Below are 16,424 nucleotides of genomic sequence, written 5' to 3' on the forward strand. Positions count from 1 at the left end.
ATGGGAGGAGCAGCAATGGTTTCATAAGCAGCGCTCTGCAAAGTTCAGTTTATGTCAGAGCAGCTTTTCTAGAACCAGTTTTATAGTTAATTATCAAAGGGAGGCATCTTCTGTCCACCGCCTGTGGCCCCCCGCTGGGTTTGTTGTTCAGCTTTCCTTGGGAAAGAGTCGCTCTGCAGAAGATCATCTTCATGGTGTCACAGTCCAGGGAGCCGAACGCGTCCGAGCTAATCAGCTTAGAACATCAGTACCATCTTAATGTGGGATTTGGGACCTTCTGGATGCAGGGCGAGAAGCTGAACTAGTCTGCAAGCACATCACTTTATTCCTTTTGCTTTAAGCAAGAATAATTTGCCTTTTTTCTCTCATCTTTCTTCCTTGTTGTTTTGCCCCTGAAAACTGTGCGGCAAAAGCAACCTCCAGGGTGGACACTAAATCTTCTGATGCAGGCAGAGCAGTGATAACATCTGAACTGAGGGTGCTTTTCCAGGGCATGCTTGACAGATGTAGCAGGGCCTTTTAGGATTTAGTACTGGAGCATATCTATTACCCGCGCTGCAGCACAGCTTGGCAGGAGCTGTGTGGTAATCTCCCATGAATTCTGTCTGACTTATCAGAGCATCTGAACAGGTTCCTGCAGGATGCAGAGTCACTGCACCAAGTTGGGGAGAGACAGACCGTACGCTTCGAACTCCTTTAACTCTTGCTGGCCCAAAGCCTTTCCGTGTCGAGGCGGCTGCTTCCCTTTCTGGGAGGAATTCATGCCTTTCTCTCTCTCCTCCTTGTACTCCCCTCTCCTTGTTCCCTACTTCCCTCAGCGTATGACTTCAAGGAGCAGAATCTAATTTCTACATATCTGAGAGGGTAAGAGTAATTGCTTTAATGGCATGGCAGCCTGCCTATTTCTTTGGCAGAACGTAGTAAATATGATACATGTGGTGGAATTTAAGCTTTTGCTGGTTGCAAGTCCAGGACTCCGTTACATATAGGACTGTGTGCTTAACAGCTTTATTCCCTGCTTTCGCTGTATGTATTTTATCCCAGTCTTACTGAGCAGAGTATTTAATGTTCCGACTTCATCTGCAATAACAATTACCTTACCGTTTTATATTTTCATGTATACACGCGCACACGCACTTGCGTGCGTGCACGCACACATATATTAAAATCCACCCCACCAAGATTGATCACAAACACAAAATTGTTTAGATCACAGATTAAAGTTTAATTTTGGAGTTTTGCTTTAGGGTTAGAATTAGCTTCAGAGTGTGAGTTGCATAGGAGGCGCTGTAATTTGTTTTAAGGATAAGGCCTTCAGGCTGCTGTGCATAAAATGAGCATGATTCCTTATTCCCACGGTTGATTTTTGAATGGAAGTGCAATTAGAATTTTTTCACCCAGAAGCGCATACAGTACAGAGCAAAGATAATACCTTGAATGCATATCAGCTTGGGGAACTTCTCCTGGAATTTTATTTATTGTTCACCTAGCACTAATTCAAAAAAGATCCATGCAAACCCTAACAATACACTTGCTCTTTAATTTGGAGTCTAGTGTGTTTGTAGAGACTCTTGCAGGGGCTTTATTATTACCGAGCGAGATTTCAATGGTGAATTTTAATGTCAGACACAGAAATGTGCAACCAGTTATTTCTGATAGAATGGAAACTATTACAAACAAAACACTGATGTAGCAATGGCCTCTGTTAATCCTCAGTTGCTGCAGATATTTTCCTGTCACACCAGGAAGCTGTACTGCCGACTGGTATTGAACAGCCGCCATCTGCATATGAGAGGTATGTAGATGATATTTTTTCTGATTATCGATGCCGATCACATTCATCTTCCACTGGAAGAACTGAACAATCGATACTCACAGAATATTCATTTAACCTATGAAAGAGAGGTGAATTCCTGCATCCAATTTTTGGATGTCATGGTCACTAAAGAGCCAGATTCTGCCATTTCCACTGCATGATATCAAAAAGATATTGCCTCGGGTAGACATATGTTAGACATCACCTCAGTTGCTCGCCATGAAAAGAAAGTAGGAAGCAGGAATTGATGTAATAGTTTAGGAAGTCTGTTATCTTAAAATATTTGGTTTTTCTCTGAAGAATTTTTCAGAATTTTTTATGTGTGGGTACCTGTGTGCGTGAGTACAGGAGCTAACCTAATAATGCCCTGGATAGATTGAATTTGGGCTATTTATGCCGCGTACCTGGCCTGTATGGGACTCCAGATGGGCCTGGGTCTATGTACAAAAATCCCAGCGCAGCACTTCTAAAGAGCCGGACTGCATTAGGATTTTTAGAGTCCGAGAAATACCGAGGGAAAGTGTGATTTAGACTCATTACCACAACCATACTTTCTTTAAAGGCAAGAACATTCTTCCCAAGAAGCTGCTTTTGCAGCAGGATCCCAACTCGCTTTGCAAGGGCCACTCTGTCACGTCGAGGATCTTCCCCAGTTCAGTGGGCAACCAAAACCAGGTACTCAATGAGTCCCTCTTGTTGCGGGGAGAGACGTTGGGTTATAGCCTGTGGGCACGTGTGTCCTTGCACGTGTTGCTCCTGGAGCTGGGGGGCTCGGCAGAGCTTCCAGCAATGCCAAAACCTAGCCCGTAGCTGTTTCTTTCATTTGAAAAAGGGTGGTTTTCTCCCTTGTTGAACAATCAAAGAACTTTCTGACATTTATTTTGATGGGGGGGGAAAAAAAAGGAATCTATTCACGTTTTACAAGGACCAGGAAGCATAAATCCAGGTTGGCTCTCAGACACCTTACACGCAAATTGTATTCAGGTAAATGGTCCCTAAAAATGCCTTGATAGTACAATGTACATGACAGTTGCTAGAAAGGAAATGTAAAGCTCCCCATTACAAAGGATAATACAAAGAAAGAAATGTATTTTCATTATACTCCCATAGTTTCAAAGTATCTCAAGATTTGATTCAAGTCCTAAAGATATTATGAGGCAATATCTATGTTACCTTTGAGCCAGCTACCATGTCTTGACACTTGATCAGTCTGTAAAAGCTCCTGGAAGAATCAGAAATAAACAATTTTATTCCTCAAACAGGAACTCGTGCAGCAGCGTGAGCAAGAATGTTTTTTTTCTTCTCTAAATATGACTGCAGGTCCTGTAATGCATTTAATCAGAACACCGGGGTCAAATACAACATTTTTGTACAATCTCTTTTAGAAATACGACCTAGATGAAAAAAAAAATGAGAAAATGCCCAATAAGGACACTTTATGAAAATGCCAAGAAACTGGGTGCATTGAGGGCATCTTATCTGTACCAGTTAGAAATGAGAGGCATATTTAAACGTAGGTGCTTCGACTTTATGTCCCCACATTTGCATACGCAAATTCAGGTTGTCGTTGGTTTTCCTACCAATTTCCACCTGGTGTTTCCACTACTTCTTGCACTAGAAAAGCTCCTTTCTCAGAAATGGTTTTACTGGTCACTATACCTGTGAAGGTTTATTTGGCTTGGTCTTAAGTGGAGATTTTAAACAACGGTTTTAAATTGCAAACATTGCTACAGAAAGTACTGGAAAAACTGCAGAGAACGATTTGCTTAGAAAATTGAAAGACTTTTGCTGGTTTTGCTAAATACTGATGGCTTGGGTCCAAAGGGGAAATCTTTTATCTTGTTCTCTTTGGGATGGTTGTTCCTGTTGGTATTTGGGGGATTGTTTTTAAATGACCAGTGGTTCTCTTTCATTCTGTGTTTTCCTCAAGCACCCAAACATAGCGAATGACTTCTTCCTGTGGCCTGATATCACAGGAGGAAAACACTATCTGTGGCAGGACAAAATCAATCTACTTTAACTAGAGGGGGAAAAAAAAAAAAAAGGCCAAATGATTTTAAGCATGTTTTGAAACAGTATCGCTTTACAGTAGCCTCTGGGTATGTGAAGGAGCAAAAGGATCCCAATGGAGCATCCATCCTCTTAGAAGGGGCTGCCCCGGGTGAGGGGAGAGGCTGTTAGGCTCACCCTAGCCCAGCAACAGAGAGCTCAAGGGTTGATGCAGCACGCGTTTGCCTGAGCTGCTTCAGAAGTCATTGCTCTTCAGTTTCCCACTTATCGCCACAGTTAAGGACAAAAATATGTTAAGATAATGTTAAATATTCACCCTGGACCCCATAGCGTGGAAAGCGAGTTTTAAAAAGCTAGAGAGAACAACTAGTACACTAGTAAGTACCAGCGCGCTGATGTTTCTGCTGTAACGCGCGAGAGCGTAACACCCTACGGGTAACGGCCCTGCGTATTCCCACCAAGCAGAGCACATCTTCCTTTCCAAACCCACGTTCTACCTGGTGAATCAAAGGAATAGCTTAATTAATGCTGCCAGTAGAGGGAACTGATGTACATGTGAGTAGATGCGGCAGCATTTCTTCAGGGGAAAAAAAAAAAGAAAAGTTTAAAAACATAAACACAAGCAAATCCTCTGTACTCCAAGAGGGGATCAAAGGTACCGTTTCCAGCTCACAGCAGTCTGTGGCTGGGGAGCAAGAATGGAGGGCCTGGTGCTGTTTCCTTATTCCTTATTGAAAAGTCTGACCTTCAATAGTGTTACTCACAGAGTAAGGTACAAAGGTAGCAGAATTTGGCAGTATGTGAACATGTATCCACGAGGCTTTAAGAAATGAGATTTTGGATCATTTTGGATTTTTGAGACCTCTGGATGCAGCTTGAAATAGGCTATTTGACTTAAAGTAGCAGTTGTTTGGTTTTTTCCCTTCCGTTTCTTTGCTGTGGAGTTACGTAGTGTCCATCTTAAAGCCACAAAAGGGTTAGGACGTTGAGGTGAGCTGCTAAGGAACCAACTGATGCTGCAGTCTTGAACGTTGTTTCTGTTTTCTCCCAGTGTGGGCAGCAGTGGAAAAAGCAAGGGGCAGGGCTGGGAGGTCAGAGAGAAAGATTTGGACAGTGTCAAGAACAAATACATACGCTTTCAATAACAATAAAGAAATAAGAAAAAAGCTGATATTAGATAACCCCCTGATAACAAAAATCACTGAGCAGGGCTGAATATAATTTTTGAAAGCTTCTGCTCAAACTTGTTGTTGCTGAAGTTATTGTCTTTGGAACCGGCTGCCAATCTAGAGAGAGCAGCAAGCTGGATAAATGAACAAAAATGGACTGCAGGAAACATGGTGAATTCATTCAGCTTTTAGAGGAATCCACTCTGACTAGCAAAAAGCCTGACTTCAGTTGTAGCCACGGATAACTCCTTTGAAATCCTTTATTTCAGAAGTTTCAATGAATGCCTTTGGTTTTTTGTATCTGATATTCATTTATGCATAGAAAGGAGGAAAGTAATTTGGGTGGAGCCCATTTTTTGGGGGGTCGCATCCATGCTTATTTTGAGGTAGACGGTCGTTTCTAGTTTTGCTAGTCGAATGCTCTGGTAATTCTTTTTGGGGATGCAGGAAACTGGCAGTAAGGGCAGATGAACCACTGAAGACAAGACAGAGACCACCGTCCCTCATTTCCTAATATTAAAACCTAGCACAAATGATAAACCTTTCATCAGGTTCTGAAATACTGGGGCAAATGGTTGACGCTTTCTGTTTTGTGGGGGGTTTTTTTTCCCTTTTTTTTTTTTTTTTTATTTCCCTTCCCAATTCAGATTTCCAGATAGGATTGGAACTGAATGTGCCAAAAGTACCAGGATAGAAGCTGTTCTCATGGGTGTTTCCATCTGGAATCTAATGTAGAAATGCCAGAAATCCTGTAGGAAAACCTGTTCTCATGTGGTTTCCTGCCCGGTTCAACGTTTTTGATATGTTGGGAGAGTTTGGATTAGCAGCAGATAAGCAGAGAAACTGGATCTGAATGCCAAACTTTTTTTGAAGTTTTTCCATCCCCACTGGAAGCATTATGAGGCCCATAGGCACAAGGTATATAGTCTCTCCCCTGCTGGGTAGGGTTTAAAGCTGGCTGCATAGCAATAAACAAATGCATAAATATATTCATGAATGAGTAGGGCTTTGCTCTTCACTTCTTTGCATGGCTATTTTAACCGGCTCTGCTGTTTGAGATAATCTTCAGGTGTTTGTACAAATATTTGTATGTTCAGAAAGTTTTATGAATCTTAGCAGGAACTTGGAAAGTTATTTTTCAAGTGCATAACTTTCATCACTTCCTATTCATTATTCCCCATTTAAATTGCTCGGGGAGTGTGTGTGTGGAGGTCTGATTAGCTCAAAGACACCAACATCAGGTTTCTTTGGGAAGGGTGCCGAGCCCCAGCCGAAGAGGTATGGCAGATTGTATTTTCCTTACCTAAATTCTGGTCCAAGCGTACCAGCAGGTAATATCTGGACCCTGGAGATGGGGCTCCTGGCTCCGGCCAAGGGTGAAGCTCCTTTTCCAGTTATTTTTTCTGGGTGCTACTGCAGCGGGTCTTTCAAAACCTTGTCTGTCTGTCTGTCCTTGACACCAATGTCATGGCTTGCTGATCCTAATCTCTGGTGAGCAGTTGTATGCCGACCTTTGCCAGCTGCGCTCTCACTCCCCCTCCTCAACAGGACAGACGGGGGAGAAAATAAGATAAAAAAGCTTGTTGGACAGGGAGATCCCTTACCAGTTAGCATCACGGGCAAAACAGACTCGACTTGGGGAAAATGAATTTATTACTGATTGCAATAGATTTGGACAGTGAGAAACAAAGGCCAATTAAACAAATGCCTTCCTCCCCAAAACTCTGCTTTCTCCCGGGCTCAGCTTCACCCCTTCTGACCTGAGCAGCTCAAGGGGAATGGAACGGGAAGCTGCCTTCAGTCCGTAAGAGCCCCTCTCTGCCGCCCCTTCTGCCACACACCTTCCCCCTGCCCCAACATGGTGATGGTCTCTGCATGGGGCCTGCAGCACCACCACCATCTCCTTTTCTACCTCCTTCTTTCTTCTCAGGGCTCGCAGGGCTGCTCCTCACACTTTTTCCCCTCACACTTTTCCCTCACACCTCGCTGCCAGGCGCCATTTTACCCTCTCTTACACCCCATTCCCGCACCTCACTGCCAGGCGCCATTTTACCCTCTCTTACACCCCATTCCGGCACCTCACTGCCAGGCGCCATTTTACCCTCTCTTACACCCCATTCCGGCACCTCACTGCCAGGCGCCATTTTACCCTCTCTTACACCCCATTCCCGCACCTCACTGCCAGGCGCCATTTTACCCTCTCTTACACCCCATTCCCGCACCTCACTGCCAGGCGCCATTTTACCCTCTCTTACACCCCATTCCCGCACCTCACTGCCAGGCGCCATTTTACCCTCTCTTACACCCCATTCCCGCACCTCACTGCCAGGCGCCATTTTACCCTCTCTTACACCCCATTCCCGCACCTCACTGCCAGGCGCCATTTTACCCTCTCTTACACCCCATTCCCGCACCTCACTGCCAGGCGCCATTTTACCCTCTCTTACACCCCATTCCCGTACCTCACTGCCAGGCGCCATTTTACCCTCTCTTACACCCCATTCCCGTACCTCACTGCCAGGCGCCATTTTACCCTCTCTTACACCCCATTCCCGTACCTCACTGCCAGGCGCCATTTTATCCTCTCTTACACCCCATTCCGGCACCTCACTGCCAGGCGCCATTTTACCCTCTCTTACACCCCATTCCCGCACCTCACTGCCAGGCGCCATTTTACCTTCTCTTACACCCCATTCCCGTACCTCACTGCCTGGCGCCATTTTACCCTCTCTTACACCCCATTCCCGTACCTCACTGCCAGGCGCCATTTTACCCTCTCTTACACCCCATTCCCGCACCTCACTGCCTGGCGCCGTTTTACCCTCTCTTACACCCCATTCCCGCACCTCACTGCCAGGCGCCATTTTACCCTCTCTTACACCCCATTCCCGTACCTCACTGCCAGGCGCCATTTTACCCTCTCTTACACCCCATTCCTGCACCTCACTGCCAGGCGCCATTTTACCCTCTCTTACACCCCATTCCTGCACCTCACTGCCAGGTGCCATTTTACCCTCTCTTACACCCCATTCCTGCACCCCACTGCCAGGCGCCATTTTACCCTCTCTTACACCCCATTCCCGCACCTCACTGCCTGGCGCCGTTTTACCCTCTCTTACACCCCATTCCCCTGTGGTGCCCCTGGCGTGGCTGAGGGGCTGGGCTGTGCCCTGGAGTGCAGCCGTTGGAACCAGCCCGAGCCAGGCAACTCTGGCCTCTCCTCACAGCATGGCCAACGCCTGGGCATCCACAGACGGTACAGCCACAGATAACCTTGGGGGTGGGAGATTGTTTATCCCGGTTATTTGATGAGTCATCTGGGAAAAGGGCAGCTTCTGGAAGAAGCAGTTCCCCCCCGCAGTTGGGCTCCCCGCCTTGCCTGGGTGCTTGTGCCATGCCCCCCCGCCTCAGGCGCAGTGAAGCTGTGGTGATGAAGTAAGGTAGTTTCCTCAGGTAGCACCTGCTGTAGATGGTGCGCTGAGGAATAAACACATTTCCAAGCTGAATTTGCAAATTCAGCTTTTTTCCCCAAAGTCTGATCAGTTCAGCTCTGGTTACGTTGCCCGGGCAGAGGGCAACTTTGGCACAACAACTGGTGGAAGGAGGCTGGTTTGCTGTGGTGGCCTGGCACAGAGACCTTCGGGGGCAAACAGACAGGCCCTTTTTTATTTTTGATGTTGTTTTATTTTATCTTGCAAATCAGGTTTAGCCTCTTTTGTTGCCAAAGCATGGAATCCTGCAGATCCTCCGCCCCTGGCACCTCTAGAAATTGAATTTCTGCTGAACAGATCCCTGACGCATTTAGTCCCTTGTACAGAGCTCTTTTTAGCAGGGCAGTCGTAGGCGAACGCATACTGAAGGGCTTTCTTCTGCTTAATGCTGCTCAAGGCAGCAGCAACATATAGAGGTGGAAATCACCCCCCCTTTCCTCACACGCGTGGCATGAAGGCACACACGCATGCCTGAGAGCATTGGTATGATTATTTGCACAGGCCAACACTTACCTGCCAGAAAGCTGTTTATTTTTTGCAGCTCCCTATCTTTTCAGCTCTGTCTGTACTGCTGTCTTCCCTGACCACGGACACGCATTAAGTCCCTGTATCAGCTGTCGGTAGTGATCTGTGCAGAACGAACATCTGTATTAAGTTTGCAGAGTTAGTCAAAATGTTTACCAGGACTATTTAATATGGAGATCAATAGCAAGTGCCTCTCTGTTTGTTTTAACAAAACAAAATTGGTTGCAGAGCAAAACCTTTTTAGAACAACAACAACAACAAAAACCCCAAACCCTGGCATTATTCCAGCTCAGTGTAACAATGCGGGGGAAAAGGGCATTCCTGAGTACTTGCTCAGATTTATTTTCATTATGCAGTTATTAGGGTAAGGGAGCATTAGATGGCTGTTGTCACTGGGAGACCCTCTCCCTATAAAGCAGACGTGCTCAGCGGTTTATTTGGAGGTATACTGATTTATGGCTGTCAGCTCCTGCCTGACAGTGTCCTGACAAGTTCTGCTGGTAGAAACTTGTTCAAGCTTGAAGTGACACTTCTGCACTGCCGGTTTTCCTTCCCCAGAGAGGAAACTGCTCTCAACCGTCCTGATTTCGGTGTCATGCCGAATTCCCTCTAAGTGCGTTTCCTTGCCTGGGGTCTGACTCGCTACCGGAAGCCAATATATTAAATCACTTCCCCAAATTACCATATTGGCTTCTTGCTTAGGGGCTGTTTACAGTAGGTTTCAGACCACTGGTTGGCCCACGTAATGCCTGATTTGGAAACTGGTAGCATCTCCAGTTGGTAGCTGACAAATTCTGTCAGTTTGAGTCTGGCACAAAATATCAACGGAACGTGGGGAAAAGGCAAAAATGGATTATTTTCTGTTTTCCGGAAGATAGCTGCAAAAGGCTGTTTCATTACATGTATGCAAAATAGATATTAGCTGGTTGGGGGGGGGGGGGGGGGAAGAATTGGGAAATTATGGCTCGTTGTAATAAAGAGTGGTTAAAAAAAACCCCAATTCTCTAATCCCTGATCTTGCTAAAATATATGTATGTGCTTAAATTTAAGCACTGTGGAACTGCCTCCCCATGTGTTTAAACACACCCCTTAATAATTAGAAGACTGGATTTATATCCTAACTTTCCAGACAGCTGGTGGGTTTTTTCCCATCATCTTCACCTCCTAAAATGTTGTGATGTAGCAAATTAGCCATTTCTCACCATTTATTCCGAAGAACAGAAATAAGTGAAATCTGTCTCTGAAAATTAGTGCTGCAGGCATGTGAAATAAATGGTAATCTACATGGCAGCAACCAAATAAATATGTTTTGCAGCTTTTAGGTAAGAAGAAGGTGGTAAGTAAAATAGAGAGGGAGGAGCTAAATATTCTGGCAAATGTTACCTGTGAAACATGGGGAAGGCTCCAGAAGAAAGTTAGGAGATATGAATCATCAACTATGGAAACAGATAGGGACTGGTCAGAAGTCTTTGAGTGCATTTATCCCATTTCAAGTACTTTGTACCTTTTAGAAATGCAAACCAATTCCAGTTTTTGAGTTTTTCTGGTGATGGAAAATGCACCACAATCGCTTTGGTAAATAGTTCCAATGATAAATTAACTCCTCGTCAAATTTGCACTTTCTCTGGCTTCAGCTTCCAGCATTGGGTCTTCTGACAACTTTGTCTCCCGGAGGGAAGTGTCCCGTAGTATTTCTTTTTTGTGACCTGCGTCACCATACTTTGATAAGCTTGTAGGGACAGAGGTCTGTAAATTGTTCATGATAAGGCATGTTTTCTAGTGCTTTGACTATTCTTGTTCCTCTTTAAATCCTTTATAGTTAACCAATTTCCTGCTTGAACTTTTGCCTCCAGGGCTGTCTGTGTATTCCTGTAGCAGTTGCACCTTCGCCAAAGGCACAGGCAGGATAACCTCTCTACTCGTCCTTGAAAATCCTCTCTGGTCTGTGCTGGGGTTTGTGGCTACCAGGCTGCAGAGAGATTTTATGATCAGCTGATAATAACCATCATTTTGGCGTTGCTCAGGGTAGGGGTGTGATGGTCTTAAAAGTGCGGCTGGCACTCTTGGTTCCTGGCTGGGTGACAGTGGTTTTGTCCAGTTGCATATTGTTTGCATATTGTTTGTTTTACAGTTTGCCAAATGGTTCAGAGCGCTTTGGGTGCTCTTTGATCTAGCTCTCCTGCAGTCTCCCTGTTACCTGCAGACTTTAGTAATAATGATTTTATTCTGGTGGTTTTTTTCAATCATTGATTTAAAATGTTAAATAGCATGAGAGTAAGGACTGGTGCTGCTGGCCCAGTTAAAACTATTCCTACTCAATTTTCAGACTTGTATTCACAGTTACATTTTTCAATCTAAGATGCCAGTTTTAATCCATTTTAATTTGTGCCTTGTTTAGTTTATATCATTCTACCTACTAACTCAAAACAGTATGGAGAAGCTGGGGAAAAAAAAAAAAAAAAAATCTAAGTGCAGCATACCAATGTTATCTCCCTTACCAACCTGATCTGTGATCTCAGTTAAAAAAACCCCAAATGTGATTAACTCTATTTCCTGTAAACCTGCACTGCTGGAAGCTATTTGTATTTGCTCCTTTTGTATTGTAATGCATAATTCTTGGATTAACTGTCCCATTACCTTACCCAAGATCAGACTGACAGTCCTCGAAGTACCTGGAGGACCCCATCTGCTTGTTTTAATTTTTGGAGAAATGTTACTTTGCTTTGGTCCTCTGGAGTACTATAAGTCCCACCAAGTCCCCGCGGGGTGCAGAGATTCCATGCTTGTTCTTCGAAAACTCTTGATGCGCATTTTCCAACTGACTGACTTCAAACTATCTCTTTTCTAGCTGCTGTTTTAAAGTCCTTTGACTCATTGCTGAGATTGTGTGCGATTCATTATTTTTAGATGATATGCATATAAAATCTATTTCCCAAATATGGAAGACAGGTATTCATTGAATTCTTACATGTTTTCCTCATTATTACATTTTTACTACTTTCCTCCAGTAATAGATGACAACATTTTTGTTCTCAATATGCTTTTAAAAGTCCCAGATATCCTTTCCTCATTGATTTCTCTTTTTTCCCTTTCTGGCTCGCTTTGTCAATTTCCTACAGTTATTAGCTTTTGGTTTATAATTGTTATTATCAGTTTTCCTTTATATCATTAGTTCTTTGTGTTGAAATAAATGTGTTTTCATTCTATGTCTACCTTTACACTAAAAGTAATTTTTAAATACTGTCAGTTTCTTTCTTGGTTGTGGAATTGTGGCCTTTGAAATCTAGGAATGTATTCTTAAGACTTTTCTGATTACTGTGAAAAGGTTCCTCTGTAGCTGATATTGCTCATAATTATTTCAGCATTGTGAAAACTAACTTTTTTTTACAACAGCAGTTATATTTGTGAATGCACATACTAGAACCCCCCCCAAACACACACATTACTTTGGGCTCAATTCTATATGTTGACAACAAATACGATCAAGTCACAATCACTGACATTCGAGTAACCATTAATTTTTACATCTGGGATCAGTTCCTCTGTATCTGTCATTAGGCAGTCTACCCCAAGCTGGGTTGAGTTAGCAAATTGGCTGCCTGTAATTTTTGAAATTCTGAGGACTTTTTAGCGCTGGTAGCCTGAGAACACCAGCATATGCCATTCAGATTGAAGTCCCATATGTTAACACAGCTTTTTTTACCAACACATGATAAATAAGTCTTAAAAGAAGCTGGTCATCCTGGTTTTTACGGTGATTTGGTGGTGTGCAGCAGGCACCAAATAACTCACCGCCTTCTAGTTTATTTGTAAGAACATAGATCTACCAGCAGTCGAAATCTTTTACATCAGATTTGCACGGACTTGCAGAGGTTGAGATATTGAGACAGTGTACCACGCCCTTTCTTTTTTGCCCACTTGAGCCCTCTGAGTTGGGCTGTAACTATTCATTTTTACATTCTGATCATGTGAGTTTTCCCAGTAATATCAACCAAGTCAAATTTATGCTCATAAATCAGCAATTCTAATTCCTCTCGTTTATTATCCAACTTCTAGCAGAAGTGTATAGGCAATTAAATCATTTCATCCCTTTGTGTAAGTGGATGCTTTCGTAATTTTGTTCTCAACAACATGATTTTGAACTACAACCAAAACCCTCACACCATTTACCTAGGCAGTGATTACCTATGCAGAATTTTCTGACTTTTTCTGTTTATAGGACAGGAGGAGCCTTATAAGATCATATATATACACTTGCTCCTGCTCAATTTGGCTGACTACCTCTGTGGAGATATTTTCTACAACTTCCTTGACAGAAGTGCACTCACTGTCTTATCCCTACAGTCTTTTCTTGGTCCTTCATATAATTCTAAACCATAGTTAAGTATTCCCCAATTTTCTGCCTTGTCTAGTCCCTGTGTGGCCATTTTCATTCTTTCCTGCAGGGAGTAGCTATGCTTCCTAAGTAAGATTGTTCAAAACTGCTATACTTTATTCTTCGTTGCATCTGTGATTGCACTTCCAAACCACAGTTTTGTTTCTTTTAGCTTCATTACCACTTGCACATCATTCTGAAGAAATCTTTTCAGAAGATGAGAAAATAGAGCCCATCCACCACAGCTCAGAGCCACGCTCATGCTGCCAGTCAGCACTGCCTTGATGTCCTCTGAAAATGGAAGTTTCTCAGATGCCTTCTTCAAACTTGCTCTGAAATTACTCTGTTTGCTGGTTCTCTTTGCCTGCTCCAGAGTTTGCCTGGCAACTGATGGATAGATTAAGGGGAGCTGCTTAGTGCCAGCCTGCCCCCTACAGAGATGGGTAAATCGAGTCTCACTGATTAAAAAGACACAAGGATTTGAGCCAGGAGCCCCTGACATGAGAAACTAAAAAATAGGCGTTTCTTACCTGGCATGTCTGAGGGTCCCAAATCCCTGTCCTGTGGCCAAACCAGATACAAAATAATCAGGATCAGGCACATGACTCACCAACATTTTTAAGGTAGAAGTGCTGGAGCCCGGGCTGTATTCTTTGAAATACCCGTTTACAGCTCCTGAGGCAGAAGGAGACATGGAGCTCGCAATGTCAAACCGAAGTGGCCCTTATCAAGTTATTCACTGCATGAATGTTGAGGAGAAAATGATTTTGCATCTATCCCTTTGAAATACCATTCTCCCACAGTTAGCCTGGCAAGATGACTTCCCAAGAGCTCTCTTCAAGTGGTAAATCGAGCTGTCACCAGCTACAACAACCTAAAGAGGGATGGGACCGGTGACAAATACATTACAAAGGGCCCAGTTAAGTCTAATTGTACTTTGTTTAATGTGATGGTTAAAACGTCTAACTCTCTGTTAAGTGGCTGTTTGTGTGGGTACCAGCGGTCAAATACCACCCTGGTGAAGGACCATAGTGGTCCCCATACACCAGTGATGAGCTCAGGTTTGCATCTTTCTAATGCTTAGTGCTGCCTTTTCCATCAGGCTTGTTGTAAACTGTGAAATGGTATGGATAAGACAAGTATTTGGCAGGCTTTTTTCCTCACCTGGCTTTGAGTTGCTTAAGTTCTTTTTAAGCTTAGGTTATCTGCCAGATGCATGGAAGCTGCAGAGTTTGGGCTTTACATGCAGGCGTGGTGCATGGGCTCCTTTAAATGGCAGCGTAATAGTAAGGGCATATTAAAAGTAGAGAAAGAGAGAACTGCTTGGTGTCATCCTATTCCCTAATAAGACTCCTTTCTGCATTGCCTGCCTTTTCAGTAGGCACTTGGCAGGGTGACATGAAAATTGCTGACCTTCAGCTGGATGGCTGGGGCACCCGCTGGCCTCCTGAGGTATGGCCAGTCTCCAGGTGTCCTATGCTTTTTTCTGTATTTTCAGTTCTCTCTCTTTTTTTTTTTTTCTTTTTTTTTTTTGTGTCTCTACCTATATATTTTTTTCATCTTTGTCTGCATCAGTGATGCCTGCAGGCAAAGCCTCAAGGGTTAGGCTCAGCAGAAAGAGGTGTGACCAATAATGCCTTTGCTAAGGGAGTTCCTGCTGCAGCCAGGGGCACGCACACCGCTGGCGAGGAAGTCCCAGGGGCCGTTCACAGTTTTATTCTCAGGGTGCTGCTCATAGATGCTGTGAAGCCAGGTACACACCTCTCCTCCTCTCGCATACACATTGCTTTCTCTTTCGAAGTGATCATTGTGTTTGGACATGTGCTGCGGAGAATATATTTCAGTATAAAAATATCCGTCCCTCAGAAATGGCAGATGATCGTATTTCCTTTAAACCATACCTAACTCAACTTGTGAAAACCTGAAATTATCTGGACAAATTGGATTTGTATGAAGCAAGAAAAAATACAGGAATTTTGGGGGTATTAAATTAAAGGTTCAATGTAGTTGTTCTTGGGCTAACTGATGCTTGGGAAAACAGGGTTTAGCTCGTTTTCAGAGATTCCCCTTTCTTTGCTGACAGTCAGAGAAGAGGGGCAAGAGGCTATTGCTTGTGTTTGTTCCTAAAGCAAATCACAGTTGATAGGTCCAGCTTTAGACCGATCGGCCTTGACAAGTTTCCCTTCAATTCTTTCCTGTGTGCAGTTTTAGAAATCTTTGAACAGCGAGAAGCACAAAAGGTAGAAAGTTAACAAGACTCCACGGGGCTGTAAGATGGTACCTGACAAGGGAGGAGAGGCGCTCCTGCGACTAAAATAGGCGACACAGAAGAAGGTTTTGTGCTTGTCTGAGAAATTAGGAATCTTGTTATGGGCTAGGAAGATCTGGTCTGCTCAGACATGCAGTGTTCGTAGCAAAACGTTTGGTTTCATTAGCTGAATGTTCTCAGGAGGTTTCTTATCATTTTTGAAATAATAATTTTAAAGTGAGTTTATTCTGAGAAGTCAGTACTACAACTCAGTTATTTTGCTGGGGAGTTGGGAGATGTTTTGACTCTGGGGTTATGAAACAATTGCTGGGGGCGGGAGGAAAGAGAAAAGCCCTTGCTTTGGCACACCAAAGAAAAGATGTCTTTTTCCACTATCTATCTCCCTTAAATGAACTTGAGATTCTGCTTTTGCTCTCCAAACCTGTACAGGTAGTTAGCATCAATGATTTGTCCTTAAGAAGCAGCTTTGGCCTTGCATTTCAGAGAGAAATGTGGTTATTTTAGACTTAGCAAGTGTGCTTTAGGTTTTGATCCGTAGCTTTGGTTTTCTTGTTATTCGTATTGATCACTCCAATTTGTATGCTGTTTTGCTCTGTGAGTTGTTGATCTGTTTTGTTTCTGTTCTGTTTTTCAATGGCCACAGGTTTCTAATTTTCTGTTTTCTTCTTAGGCTTTCAGGTTCTAATTCAATGTGTGTTTTCCAGGATATTTCTTACTCACTTTGGTACCACTGTTGTACGATTGTGCTGTTTGCCTCTTCCTAGAGGCA

This window comes from Balearica regulorum, chromosome 3 (genome assembly GCF_011004875.1).
Source record: "Balearica regulorum gibbericeps isolate bBalReg1 chromosome 3, bBalReg1.pri, whole genome shotgun sequence".
In the NCBI taxonomy this organism is placed as follows: Eukaryota; Metazoa; Chordata; class Aves; order Gruiformes; family Gruidae; genus Balearica; species Balearica regulorum.